Source organism: Poecilia reticulata, chromosome 18 (genome assembly GCF_904066995.2).
Source record: "Poecilia reticulata chromosome 18, P_reticulata-male-v2, whole genome shotgun sequence".
In the NCBI taxonomy this organism is placed as follows: domain Eukaryota; kingdom Metazoa; phylum Chordata; class Actinopteri; order Cyprinodontiformes; family Poeciliidae; genus Poecilia; species Poecilia reticulata.
In genome coordinates this window covers 2,128,714-2,144,210 of record NC_088847.1, presented here as the reverse complement: position 1 = coordinate 2,144,210, position 15,497 = coordinate 2,128,714, and the positions used below count along the sequence as shown (strand labels likewise).

General features: G+C 42.3%; 1 long non-coding RNA gene across 1 annotated transcript; it reads left to right on the top strand.

Moving 5' to 3' along the window:
* Positions 1–463: 463 nt before the first annotated feature.
* On the top strand, positions 464–13,811 carry LOC108167201 (uncharacterized). Its single transcript, XR_001777560.2, has 3 exons — positions 464–1,350; positions 9,446–13,651; positions 13,725–13,811. It is a non-coding gene; the product is annotated as an uncharacterized LOC108167201 (long non-coding RNA).
* Positions 13,812–15,497: the final 1,686 nt, after the last annotated feature.

The window sequence follows — 15,497 nt, the reverse complement described above, 5'->3', positions numbered from 1 at the left end:
AAATGAAGCAGTCACGTGACCCATGCAATGCGAGGAGTCGTTTGTTGTCAGTCACGTGGTTTTCAGCAAGACGACACAAGCCTTGAAGTGGGGTTTCATCGGACACGCCCCCTTTTTACTCGGCACAAGCCTCGAAGCCTGGATTCAAATAGCCCATCACTACATTTAAGTGCATTTCAAACGATCACAATACTTATATTATTCCTTTGTTTGTTGTATTTTAACAGGCCACCACCAGTTCCAGCTGAGATGCCACTGCATAAAAACGCACAATCAATAAAATACTTCAATCTGTTTGTATCTGTTTCTTTTATCATTCAACATGCATTTCTTTTATTTAACACACATTTTAAGTGTTGTACAGCCAAGTAATGAAGACCTTCATTACACTTTTATTTAATATATTTCTTAAAAGTGTATTTTGGTACAATTATATTTGTGTACTTAAAGTTACATCAAAATTGGTACAAGCATACTTTTAGTATACTTCATATATATTTATAGGTACACTTAATACTTAGTATACTTAAATTGTATTTGCACAAATGTAATTGTATTTGAAATATACTAAAGTATTTTTTTTCACTAGGGCAGGTTACTACCTGATTGTGAACCAGCAGGACTTTTTTTAATTTTGATCAGAACTGTGTATTTTTAAGTGTAAGTAAGCCTGTTGCAGCTTGTATTTCCAATCCAAGATACTTCCTCACAATCATTTATGAACATTATTCTGACCTGGTGTTAAGTGCGTTTATGCAATAAATGTGGAATTCATAGCACTCATTTCTTAAAGCTTAGATGTCACCTATGCCATATTCTGCCAGAAATCATACTCTCAACATATAACACGAGCAGGGGCCTCATGCATAAGAGTGCACAATTTTGGCTACTTGCAGGAACTGAGCCTTGCTAACGATTATATTGAAGATTGCTAATAGTACTGCGCTGCAAACAAGCTACACAAAATAGTCAATAGCTGACGAAAATCCCATTTTTCGTCCTGTAAGGAACAGTGAATATTCACAGGAAGACGCTTGGCTTTTTGTGCTCTCATGTTGAGCTGCAGAGTTCATATTTTATTTTACATTAGAATAAAATTTGATATATTTGATATCACAGCAGTGCAATTAAAAGGGCAGCATAATGTAAAAGCAACTTTTCTGAGCTTTACATTATGTTAAAAACTAGTAATCAAAAACGCATCTGGATTGTTGCTTCCTTGGCACATGTTTATGTATTATTGGGTCAGACATTTAACCCCCGGTTGTTGATCAATCAGTATATGTGTGTGTTTGATGGGTCCAGTGAAGGGAGCTCTGGTGTGCGTGTGTAGAATGTGATGTAGCACATGTAGCAGGAAGAAGCCTGCCCCAATATTCAAAACACCTGGCCCCTAATCACCTCATGAGGGGTGGAGAGTATAAAGGCAGACTCTCTCACCTTGTTGCTTATGCTGGCATTTGGTCACGTCATTGGGAAGGTCACTTGGGTAGCGTGCATGTTTTAAAGCTCTACATCAGTAAGTAATGTTTCTCCTTCAGCATAAGACCTACAACTTCAATATTTGACTTAAATTGTTTACATCTAGAAAACCACTGGAAGCTCCTGCTTGGTACTGGGGTGTGGCTGTGATTCACCCTCCCCAGTGCAGTTTTCACATAAAACGGGTATGTATTGTTTTATTGCACCCATACAGCTCCATAACACCAAAAATAACAATTATTTATATATAGCACATATTGGAAAGCTGATCCTCCTGCTGTGGGCTGGAAAGGATCCTCTGGTTTGGGGTAAAGTCATCCAGCTCTGGTAGGTGACAATGGTTTCCTCTGCCTTCCATTGTCTGAAAATCACCTACTAACCTTTTGATTTAATTCCAGCTCTGTCACTGCTGCAGCTCACTGGAGACCCTGCTGTTTTGTTTCAGTATTTTCTTTCATTTTTTTTTGGTTACTTTATCTTGCTTCATTGGTTGGCTGTTTTATTGTCGCAACTGCTTTGTTAATTTGTTTGGTTTCTTTAGTTTTGGGTTTTCTTTGGTTTGAATTTGTTACTTTGGAACATTCTATTTTGTGTACCCTCCAGCTTCACTGCAGGAAGCAGCCATGGATTGTTTTAAACTATTCTATTAAAACATTGATTATTTTAATTGGTTAGGTTGGAGGTAACCTCATTTTAGTCTTTGGCCAAGTGTAAATTGTAGTAATTGTGTTTTTTTTGTATTTGCTTGTTTGACCCCACCCCCTTGTCTCCAGGCTGAGAGCTGACGGTAGTGGGAGGGGCCTCCTGGGAGACTGGAACTGTGTTGTGCGAGTGGCCGGTGTTGGGGTTTCTTCACGATTGAATGCCTGTTCACAAGTGTTTGGGGTGATTTATTTTGGATTTATACATTTATTTTAGGAACCAGTTCCCATTTGGACCGTCCTCCCCCTGCTGGTAGGCCTCAGTACTGTACACCCCCTTCCTATTGTGTTCCTTATGTTGTGATTGTCTACTTTTTAACATGAAATAATAAATGTAATCCCATTTTTTTTGGAAAAGTCTTGTTCTCTGTGGTCACGAACCTCGAGCCTACTGGCAGTATATTTCCTTGGGTGCAATTCCCAAGGTGGCGTTGTTGACAACTTCTGGTTACCCTGCTGTGAGGAGCAGAGTACCAGACTCCTACCCTAGTGTTGCCACAATCTGGCGTTGTTGGCAGGATTCCTTTGAGAACAGACATTCCACTTGTGTTTTTTTTTTTTCTCTCTTCTCCTTCTTCGGTTTATATTTATTGTTTGAAACAAAGCAGCAGTGTTTCCCATACGTGGGTCCAGAACTCCTGTTCATCTCTTGTGTAAAATTGTAGCTATGGAAGAAGAGTTGCAGGAGTTAAAGGAGGTAATCTTGCAGCTAAGGGCAGAGAATGAGAGGCTGAGATGTGGACAAGCTTCTGTTGCACCTGGTTCAAGTGCTGAGCCTCCCACTCCATCTGCGTCGTCTTCTAATGCTGGTGTCCAACCGATGGAGAGGTTGGTGCTTGTTCCCCGGGATAGAAAATGTCCCTTTTTCAGAGGAAGAAAAGGTATCGGTTTGGTGGAGTGGTTAGAGGAAGTGCAGGCTTGTATGAGAGCCCGTCACCTATCAGAGTTGGATCAGGCCTTTTTCTTATTTGACCACCTAGAAGGAGAGCCACATGAGGAAATTAAGTTCCGTCCCAGGGCAGAAAGAGAGGATCCAGCCAAAATAATTGCTGTGCTTAAGGAGCTGTATGGGTGTTCAGACTCGTATGTTGCCCTGCAGGAGGCTTTCTTTTCTCGGCGGCAGCAAGAAGGAGAAACATTACAAGAGTTTTCTCTTGCATTAATGAGTTTAATGGCCGCTGTTAAGCAGCAAGCCCCAGGTGACATTCCTAATGCTGAAGTGTTACTGCGTGACCAATTTGTTGAGCATGTCATCGATGGCTCACTACGTCGTGAGTTAAAGCAGTTTGTGCGTGTAAAACCGACAGCCACATTGTTAGATGTCCGGGCTGAAGCAATCAGGTGGGAGCGTGAGGGGATGTCTGGAGGTGTTAGGGGCCGCAGTCACTCTGTTCCATCAGTTCTTGGATTGCAATATGGGGTGCAGTGCCCCCAGCAGATGACTAACTCGCATTTAACATCAGAGTTGACTGAAATAAGGGAGATGATGAAGCTACAGCAAGAGCAGCTAAACAAACTCACCCAAAGTATCTCATCACTGCAAGGTCATCAGCAGACCCGTTCCACTTTTAACCGGGGCCCTGCCATTTGCAGACGTTGCCAGCAGCCTGGTCACTTTGCTAGAGAATGTGATGGTGTTCGTGTTGCCCCTCCCCAGTCCGCTCCACAAACCCAACTGTCTGCCAGGCAATCCCATCGTGGCCCACAGTCGGAAAACTAATGCCCGCCGAATTGCAGAGCCACAGTTCTGGCGGTGGTCTTTCTGGCTCGGAGGCTTCTAAGCTTATGTCATCTTGTCCCCAGTTGGAAGTGAAAATGGGAGGAGTATTGGTTCCTTGTTTGTTGGATACTGGTTCCATGGTGTCTACGATCACTGAAAGCTTCTTTCACCAACATTTTGAACCATGGGGTATAGATAAGCTTCAAACATGTAACTGGCTACAGCTTAGGGCTGCTAATGGATTAGCTATACCATATATTGGCTACCTAGAACTTGAGGTTGAACTTTGTGATAAAACTATGATGCACTGTGGTGTGTTGGTGGTTAAAAACACCCCAGTGGGTGGTTCATCTCACCTTCCTGGTGTCTTGGGAATGAATGTTATCAGCAAATGCTACAGAGAACTTTTTGGACAACATGGTTTGGCTTTATTTGACCTGCCAGTGTTATCTCAGGCCTCTGAGCCTGTTCGGCAGGCCTTGCATCAGTGCCACCTGACTAGTGTGAAGGCCTCAGGTGGAGCTCCTGGAATTGCCAGAGTGGGTGGTAAAAGGGCTTGTCGGATCCCTGGTGGCATGATGAAACTGGTTGCAGCAACCTGCTCTCAAAAATATGCAGGCACGAGTGCATTGTTTGAGCCTTTGGAGTCTGGCTTACCAGCCGGATTGCTTGCCTCACCTGCTCTGGTTAGGGTGGAGAATGGCATTGCTGACATTCTGGTCATCAATGTGGGTTGTGCCGATGTGCTTCTTTATCCCCGAACCAGGGTTGGTACCCTGGTTGAAGTCACTATGGCAAGCTTGCCAGCTGGTGTAACAGAGGTGTCGCCCTGTGCTGTAACCATGGCCTCCCAGTCCGTTTCCGAGGTGGCACTGGATCTGCTGAAGGATGTGGACGTGTCAAGTTTGTCAGCAGATAACCAGGAGAAGGTGAGGTCTCTTCTTAAACAGTATACATCAGTTTTCTCAGCCCATGATGGAGATTTAGGTTGCACTAACCTGATTGCTCATGAGATTCCTCTCATGGATGATGCCCCTGTTCGCCAGCGCTTCAGACGGATTCCTCCATCTGATTATGATGTGGTGAAGGAACATATTAACCAACTTCTGAACACTCAGGTAATCAGAGAAAGTTGCAGCCCATATGCATCCCCAATAGTCTTGGTAAGAAAAAAAGATGGGAACCTTAGAATGTGTGTTGACTATAGGCAACTTAATAGTAAAACAAGGAAAGATGCCTTCCCTCTTCCTCGGATTGAAGAATCTTTAGATGCACTGACAGGCGCATGTTGGTTTTCCACCCTGGATTTAGCCAGCGGCTATAACCAGGTCCCAGTGGCTGAACAAGATCGAGGTAAAACTGCTTTTTGCACCCCTTTTGGGTTGTTTGAGTGGAACCGCATGCCATTTGGCCTGTGTAATGCTCCTAGCACTTTTCAGCGACTGATGCAAAGAATCTTTGGCGATCAGCAGTGCCAGTCTCTGCTGCTTTACTTGGATGACATTGTGGTGTTCTCTGCTACCATAGATGAGCACTTGGATAGGCTGAAGGTGGTGCTGGGGAGGCTGCAGAAAGAGAATCTTAAGGTAAAGTTGTCAAAGTGTGCCTTTTTCCAACAAGAGGTCCATTACCTGGGTCATGTCATTTCTGATAAGGGTGTCTCCACAGATCCAAGTAAGGTAGAAGTGGTGGCCAATTGGCAACCCCCAAGTACCATCTCAGAGCTGCGTTCGTTTTTGGGTTTCGCCAGTTACTATCGTCGGTTTGTGGAGGGATTTGCCAAGTTGGCTGCACCACTTCATAAACTAGTAGCTGAAAGTGGAAGTACCAAGCTCAAGAAGAAACGGGACCAAGGGGTCCTGGATCATTGGACTGAGGTTTGTCAAAACAGTTTTGAGGCGCTGAAGAAAAAGCTTACCACTGCACCTGTCCTAGCTTATGCTGACTTCTCTATCCCATTTATACTGGAAGTTGATGCGAGCCATGGTGGGCTAGGGGCTGTGCTTTCACAGGAGAAAGAAGGTAAAGTGAGACCAATAGCTTATGCTAGCAGAGGACTGAGACCTCCGGAACGGAATATGGCCAATTATAGCTCTATGAAACTAGAGTTTTTGGCACTCAAATGGGCCATGACCGAAAAGTTTCGTGAGTATTTGTTGGGTCATAAGTGTATTGTCTACACGGACAATAACCCACTTAGCCACCTCTCCTCTGCTAAGCTTGGTGCTACAGAGCAGCGCTGGGCAGCGCAGCTAGCGTCTTTTGACTTTGACATAAAATACCGTTCAGGTAAAAGTAATAAGAATGCAGATGCATTGTCTCGCCTGCACTCTCCTGGGGTACAAGATCTGGAAGCTATGCTTCCAGGTACTTTACTTCCTAAGCCTTTGCAGCAAGCTTTGGGGAAAAAGGACTCTGAGGTAACTCAGGCCACCATTACAGCTTTCCCTCAGTACACGCGTCCTGATCTTTGTGCTCTCCAGCAGAATGACCCTGTATTGCAGGAAATCTTGAACTTCTGGAGGCAGAAAAGGCGTCCAACTCATCAGGAACGCAAGAATTTGTCGCAGCCTGCTTTAGTTCTACTGAGGCAATGGGATCGGCTGGTGGAACGTGATGGAGTTCTGTACCGCCAGGTTTTCCTCCCTAGAACCACAGAGGGAACACTGCAGGTATTGCTGCCTGCTGCTTTACATGAGGAGGTTCTAACAGAGGTCCACCAGAGACATGGACATCAGGGTGTCGAGAGAACGTTGGAGTTGCTCCGGCTCCGCTGTTATTGGCCAGGCATGTCTGGTAAGGTGGCACTGTGGTGCCGTAACTGTGAGATGTCAAGTTGCAAAGGATGTTCAGCCAGCTGTATATAGTTTCATGGGGCATTTGTTGGCTTCACGGCCAAATGAGATCCTGGCCATGGACTACACGGTGTTGGAGCCTTCTCGTAATGGTTTGGAGAATGTTCTTGTTTTGACGGATGTTTTCAGCAAGTATACATTAGCAGTCCCCACACGTGACCAACATGCATCCACGGTGGCACAGGTTTTGGTGACGGAGTGGTTCTCAAAGTTTGGCGTCCCAGCTCGTATTCACTCAGATCAGGGACGAAACTTTGAGAGCACCTTGATCCGACAGTTGTGTGGCCTCTATGGTATTGAGAAGTCCCGCACCACACCATACCATCCTGCCGGTAATGGGCAGTGTGAACGATTTAATCGGACGCTACACAATTTGTTGCGCACCCTACCGGTGTCCCGTAAACGGGACTGGTGTTCTTGTTTACCACAACTTCTATATTCTTACAATACCACACCTCATCAGGCCACAGGAGAGTCCCCATTTTTCTTGATGTTCGGCCAGGAGCCGAGATTACCAGTTGACTTTCTGTTGGGGAGGGTTCAGGATCCTGTAGGTGGCAGTGTCCATGAATGGATCCAGGAGCACCAAAGCCGGTTACAGGTTGCTTTTGAGGGTGCTAGGGAACGTTTGAAGGAGGCTGCCAAGCGTAGAAGAGAGAAGAATGATCGGTGTGTGAAAGATGCTCCATTGAAAGAGGGGCAGTTTGTATTACTGCGACAGCTCGGCGTAAGGGGGCGCCACAAGATCCACGACATATGGGGTTCTGTAGTGCATAAGGTTCTCAAGGCACCTAAGGAAAGGGGCTCTGTGTACACTATTGCACCAGTGGATGATGAGTCAAAGGTTAAAAATGTTCACCGTACCATGTTGAAACCAGTGGTTTGGACTGGGTCTCCAGTTGGGTCCGTCCTTAGCTCGCCCTTACCTGATCATTTGCCATCAGAGGAAGATCTGTCAGGGGAAGATGATTTCTTGGTTGTGCTTGCAGAGTTATCTCCCCCAGTACAGGATGCTGCAGTGACCCAACAAACTCCTCATCTATTGGCTACAGTTCAACAAGATCAAGAACTGCCTGGTCCTTCTAGGATGCAGGGCCCCTTGGAGATGGCGCTGCCATCGTCCTCCCAGCCAGCTACTGATGGGGGAAGTGTGCGGCGAACCCAGAGGTCAACTGCAGGTCAGCACTCAAATGTGCATCATCTCCCTAGACCAGTAAGGGGTCCTGAACAGCAAGTTGGGAACCCACCTGATCCAGTGTTAAATGTGGTAACGGCTGTTTTTAGACCTTGGTGTTAGCTGGCTTTTGGCTTAATCGTCGGGGCGACGATTCTTTTGGGGGGGGTGGAATGTAGCAGGAAGAAGCCTGCCCCAATATTCAAAACACCTGGCCCCTAATCACCTCATGAGGGGTGGAGAGTATAAAGGCAGACTCTCTCACCTTGTTGCTTATGCTGGCATTTGGTCACGTCATTGGGAAGGTCACTTGGGTAGCGTGCATGTTTTAAAGCTCTACATCAGTAAGTAATGTTTCTCCTTCAGCATAAGACCTACAAATTCAATATTTGACTTAAATTGTTTACATCTAGAAAACCACTGGAAGCTCCTGCTTGGTACTGGGGTGTGGCTGTGATTCACCCTCCCCAGTGCAGTTTTCACATAAAACGGGTATGTATTGTTTTATTGCACCCATACAGCTCCATAACACCAAAAATAACAATTATTTATATATAGCACATATTGGAAAGCTGATCCTCCTGCTGTGGGCTGGAAAGGATCCTCTGGTTTGGGGTAAAGTCATCCAGCTCTGGTAGGTGACAATGGTTTCCTCTGCCTTCCATTGTCTGAAAATCACCTACTAACCTTTTGATTTAATTCCAGCTCTGTCACTGCTGCAGCTCACTGGAGACCCTGCTGTTTTGTTTCAGTATTTTCTTTCATTTTTTTTTGGTTACTTTATCTTGCTTCATTGGTTGGCTGTTTTATTGTCGCAACTGCTTTGTTAATTTGTTTGGTTTCTTTAGTTTTGGGTTTTCTTTGGTTTGAATTTGTTACTTTGGAACATTCTATTTTGTGTACCCTCCAGCTTCACTGCAGGAAGCAGCCATGGATTGTTTTAAACTATTCTATTAAAACATTGATTATTTTAATTGGTTAGGTTGGAGGTAACCTCATTTTAGTCTTTGGCCAAGTGTAAATTGTAGTAATTGTGTTTTTTTTGTATTTGCTTGTTTGACCCCACCCCCTTGTCTCCAGGCTGAGAGCTGACGGTAGTGGGAGGGGCCTCCTGGGAGACTGGAACTGTGTTGTGCGAGTGGCCGGTGTTGGGGTTTCTTCACGATTGAATGCCTGTTCACAAGTGTTTGGGGTGATTTATTTTGGATTTATACATTTATTTTAGGAACCAGTTCCCATTTGGACCGTCCTCCCCCTGCTGGTAGGCCTCAGTACTGTACACCCCCTTCCTATTGTGTTCCTTATGTTGTGATTGTCTACTTTTTAACATGAAATAATAAATGTAATCCCATTTTTTTTGGAAAAGTCTTGTTCTCTGTGGTCACGAACCTCGAGCCTACTGGCAGTATATTTCCTTGGGTGCAATTCCCAAGGTGGCGTTGTTGACAACTTCTGGTTACCCTGCTGTGAGGAGCAGAGTACCAGACTCCTACCCTAGTGTTGCCACACACAGTTGATGGATTTTATTTTCTGGCTCAGTATCTCTGCATCACAGAGAAGGATTGGAACGCTGTCAGATTGCACTTCATTGGTTCTTCCAACGACCCCCTCCTCACTCAGGTTTGAAAACTAAAACAGAGTTGGCCCAGTTTGATTTACATAAATGTGAGTTGCATGAAATATTATTTATATCTGCTCTGTACTGTACATATATAAAAATTTGGTAACACATTATTTGAAGGGGTGTGCATTAGACTGACATGACACTGTCATAAATATGACATAACATCTGTCATGAACATAAAGAAGTCTTTATGAATGTTTATGACAGTTGTCATGAAGTAATGACACTTTTAATGCAAAGTAGCTCTAAAAGTTGCATTGAAAGTGCATTAAAAATGCCAACTTTGCATTAAATTATCATAATTTACAAAATCATGCTTTATGCTAAATTATTATGTATGTGTATGGTAAAGTTATTGTTAGTAAATCAGTTTTCATAGAGTTGAGAATAAATCACATATTTTATATAATTTGCTTGTACCGGTAGGGTTTGTAATCGAAAAACAAAAACAGTGTCTGGTGAAATGCTTGAATGGCCAGTAAAACAATTTCTCTACCAGCCACTGTGGCTGGTGGAGAAAATTTTTAATTTCCACCCCTGGTTTTGACAGAGTTTTATTCATGGAGCCTCTGTGAACATCACCTTTTGCATTCAAGACTTTACTGTGATGTAAATTATGTCATTGTTTCTCTGTCTGGATGTTTAGGCTGGTTGTCCTGCTGGATGTTAAACCTCCATCCTCAGGTCTCCTCCAGCCTCTGACATTTTTTCCTCCAGGATTGTACTGGATTTAGCAACAGAATGTGGCATTTTTGACCAAATAAAAAACTGTAATGTCAAGGTGAAAACTCAATTCCACAAAATGTCAATTGGATAAAATGATGTAAGATAAAATAAGGGAATATTCACACCTTAAATTCACTAACCTAATTCAACAGAGGTCCAGCCAATTGATCCTAGTAGTTTCACAGTGAGTAGAATAGTTGAGTGTGTGTGGAAAGTCCATCCACTGGTTCATCAGTATTCCAGCCTAACTACAGCATGAAGACAACAACCAAATCAGAGAAAAGCTCATTGAAACATTTAAGTTTCAATGTTGGGACGATGGTGGCGATGCTGGTAGAAGTTTACCCCCCAAAATAGAGTTGTTAGTTTGATTCGTTCTCTGTCCACCTTTGTCGTGTCCTTGGTCGAGACACTTTACCCGTCTTGCCTGCTGTTGGTCAGAGGGCTTGGTGGCTCCGCTGCATGGCAGCTTTACTACTGTCAGACTTATTCAGGGCAGCTGTGGCTGCTGGATAATAGCCACAGTTGCTGTGGCTTGCCACCATCAGCATGTGAATGTCTGTGTAAATGACTGAATGTAATGTGAAGTGCTTTTGGGTTCTCTGGATTTGATGAGGCATTGTACAAGTACAAACCACTTACCATTTACTAAAATATCTCAGTCTCTGAACCCTGGAGTTCAGTTAGATCATCATCAGTAAATGAGAGGAATGTGGTCCGTGTGTAAATCTGTCTAGATCAGGCTGTCCTCACCACCTGAGTCACTTATTTTGTTTCACATTTTTGTCATTTTGCAGAAATTAGTTTTCACTTTGACATTAAAGGTTTTTTGGGATTTGTTTTCATCAGAAAAGACAATTTTAGTTTAGCTTGATAAAAAGTAATACAAAGATAAACAAGAGGGTGAATAATTTTTATATTTTACAGGTTGAGAGGTTTTGGCTAGAAATAGTCGGTCTTACCTCGATGCATGGCTCAGGTTCTGGAACCAGTCTCCTTGAGAGGGGCTGAACATACAGTACTTCCACTTTGAAGTTGCCCATGGTGAGAGGCAAAAGGCAGGAGTGGGCATACTTATTGCCCTCCATCTTGGCGCGTGTACGTTGGGGTTTAACCCGGTGAACAAGAGGGTAGCCTCCCTCCACCTACAGGTGGGGGACGGGTTCTGTCAGCTGTTGTTTGCTTACACAAACAACAGTCACAACGACAGTTCAGATCACTCACCCTTCTTGGAGTCCTTGGAGGGGGTACTGGAGAGTGCCCCTCCTGGGGACTCCCTTGTTCTACTGGGGGGCTTCAACGCTCATGTGGGTAATGACAGTGAGACCTGGAGGGGCGTGGTTGGGAGGAACTGAACCCCCGATCTGAACTCGAGTGGTATTCTGTTGTTGGACTTCTGTGCTCATCACAGATTGTCCATAATGAACACCATGTTCAGGCATAAGGGTGTCCATATATGCACTTGGCACCAGGACACCCTTGGCCACAGTTCGATGATCGACTTTGTCATCGTTTCATCGTATCTGCGGCCGTATGTCTTGGACACTCGGGTGAAGAGAGGTGCAAAGCTGTCCACTGACGCTTCACTGTTGCGTCTCAGTCTGTTGTCCAGATGAACACTGAAGTATATATATTCTTCAACCGCCTCCACTTCTTTTCCCATGATGGAAATGGGGTTTGATTTGATCCTGTTCCTCCTGAAATCAACAATCACCTCCTTTGTTCTCTGGTGCTCCGGCTTCCTGGCCACAGTCTGAATTCATGACTTTTAGATCAACTGGTCTCTAAATTCTCCTTTTATTATATTGATAATTATTATTATTACTATTGCTAATAATAGTATTAGTAATATAACAAAGTTATTATAATTTAATATTGTTATCATTGTTATTGTTTTTTAATAATACTAATAGCAATAATAATATGAATATTAATGAATATTAATATATTAGTATGTTAATATACAATTAATTATACAATAACTGATGTGATACATAGTAATATCATAATTATATTGCTAAGTACTATACTGAAATGATTATTATAATAATTAATCATAATCATTACTGTTAATAACAATAAATAATTATTATCAATATATTAAATAGTAAGAATAATTAGTATTACTTATATTGATAATTATTATTGTTACTATTGATAATGATAGTAGTAATAATATAACAAAGTTATTATAATGTAATATTGTTATTGCTATTGTTTTTAATCATAACAGTACAATTAGTAGTATTATGACTAATAATAGTACTAATGGTACTATTAGCACTAATAGTACTAATAGTACTGTTTTGAGCATATATTTTAAGCTACACAAAATATCTTTAAGCAATATTTTAAACATATTAAAAATATATTTTAAATGTCGCAAGTGTATATTTGCACTTGGGCAAATATATATTTTGTTCACTTAAAGTATACTTTTATTTAATACATTTCTTTAAAGTTATGTCAAAATTAGTACAAGCATATTTTTAGTATACTTTGTATATATTTATAGGTAGTACACTTAATATTTAGTATACTTAAAATATATCTACACAAATGTAAGTATATTTGAAATATACTAAAGTACTTTTTTCACTAGGGTTCGTCCTTGTTTGTAGCAGTATAAGTATTTATAATAATAATTACATATTTTATTTAAAAGATGCTTTAACCTCACAAAAATAAAATTAATACATTTTAAAGAAAGAAAAAAATCAAAGAAAGAAAATAGAGATTTGGTACAAGAGACCCTATTAGTGATATTTTTACTCAGTTTTACAGACAAATGCTTCTCAAGAAACAAAAGAAATATTTAAAACAAAAAACTGTGAGGATCTGGGGAAGGAGGTTAGGTAGTCTCTAGTTTCTCCACCAGGGGGCATCTTGGGACCTTCTGGAGGGCCTGGACCTGGAGCTGCACAACTGCTGCCACTTACATTGTTTGGAGGAGTTTATCAGGACGGAGCCGCCAACACTCCTGTGCCAGAGTGTTAGCCTGTGATGATAATACCATTGTTAGCTCACCTCCGACCAACCTGCTCTCCGAGTAACCTCCTTTGTGCTGCCTTTCCTAGTTTGTCATTCCGCGAAGCCCCGAGTTCTTCGAACTTCTACAAACCTGGGCAGATTACCAAAGATCCTCGAGACCCCGCGGATTTTACCCGTTGGTGGCCACATCCCTGAGACCAGCTCTCAGTTCTGTCAGAGGCAGATCCCTGGTCAAGCGGATCTCTCCTCCTGGCTCCTCACCTGAGACCACCCTCCACTCACCTGTCCGCCCTCTAGAGAAGCTCCCGCCCGCGTTCCAGCCTGCAGCTCCGGATCCTTGCAGTTCACCTCTCCATGCTTTGACGAGCTAATCAGCAGGTAGGTCTCTGGCTGGACTGCAAATTCCCACGATCTCTGAACCCCCTCTTACCTGCCTTATTTCCACCTAGAGACCCAGAACCACGAAGACGAGCACCAGTTCCTGAGCTTCTTGTACATACCTGTTTGCACTGTATTTAATAAATCACCATAACCTTTACTGGTCTCCAGAGTGTGTTCTGCGCATGTGGGTTCGACAAATTAATCTCAACATGACAAAAACAACACAGAACTGAAGGTGGTGACAAACTAGTGAGTAAAAAATATTTGATACATGTGAAGTAATGCAATTTATGTAAAATACATTTAAATGAATTAATTGCACATTTAAGTGAGAAAAAACTCTGATGGAGTTGACATCTGACCAAGGTGACAAAATGCCAAACTACTTCCAATTTATATGATATTCTGAAGGAGGCCATATTGTAGCTCATCAGGTCCATGAAATCTTTACAATAAACTAAAATTAAGTTTTTATTAAACACAATTTCATCAAAGTTTGGTAAATTGTCAGTTCTGGTGTTGACACACCATGGTTGTGACGAGCAACTTAGGAATAAAACAAAAGAAAAAACTAATGAATAAAATAAGCTAACCAGAGCTAACCAGCCCTCTTAGCAAAGAAAGAGAAAGGAAGTGGTCATGGGGTCCTCAGAAGTTCTGGTGCCCCCCAATAATGCCTGATTTTTTTTTACAATCTTTTTATGTCTGATGGTGTTGACAAAAACTTGGGACAAATTTCAATAGAGTTGGAAAATGTATAAAAATATTTTTTATTCAATGTATTACTTTTAAACGATTTATATGAATAATTATACTTATCATAATATACTATCTTAGTATTCCTTTAATTGTTTTAAACTATTATAATGTATTGAGTTCTGCTCCAGGACAACTTATTTTAAAGACACCATCCACCTACCACAATGTTTAAAATACAAAATATTTGGCAAACACAAGGAAAATATAAATTGTTGTGCTCACATGGCCCAGGGTTAGTTTAGTCAGATATTTGAAAATTTTTTATTTTGTGTATATTTTATTCAAATTTTGTGCTTTATCTATAGGACCTGTTTTGTCCCTATTCTCAAGAATCACTGTAAAGAGAGACGTGTCAGAGAGTTCTTTGAGTGGGCAAATGGAGAAATCGTGCCTAAGTTGTACATTTACAGAATAGAGATGCTTTCTGTCCATATGGCGCATTCACAAAGCGAGCACGGCTCGACTGTAGGATGACTGCAGTTGCACCGTTAATGCACGGCTCCTCGTTTAAGTTCTGCTGAGAGCCCTGGAATGATCAGTTCAGGTAATCTAAACAATAATAAACCATCATCAACATTTCCCAGCAGATCAATATGATCTCTGAACATATTGCTCCCTCTGAATCCCTCCATTTGTGATGTTCTCCATCTGAGCCAAAGCACTCCACAATTATGCGGCACACCTTGCTCAGCTATGTTTGATTGTATACACACCTTGATCATCTTTAAAAATAATCAAACCTGACCTGTTTGGAGTTAATCTGCTGATCCAACCTTGTTTTCTTTTTGTAGTGAGAATTAAATTACCCTATAGATGCATTTCATGTGCTTTGGCGCACAGAAGCAGAATTCACCAAGCGTTGGATTGTTCACCCACTACAGGGAACTTGAGCTGGGTTTAGACCAGGGGTGGGCAACTCCAGGTCTCGAGGGCCTCCTGCAACTTTTAGATGTGTCTCTACTTCAACACACCTGAGTCAAATAATGAGGTCATCAGCAGGACTCTGGAGAACTAGACTGCACTCAGGAGAATTCAGCGACTGGATTCAAGTGTGTTAGACCAGGGAGACGTTTAAGAGTTGCAG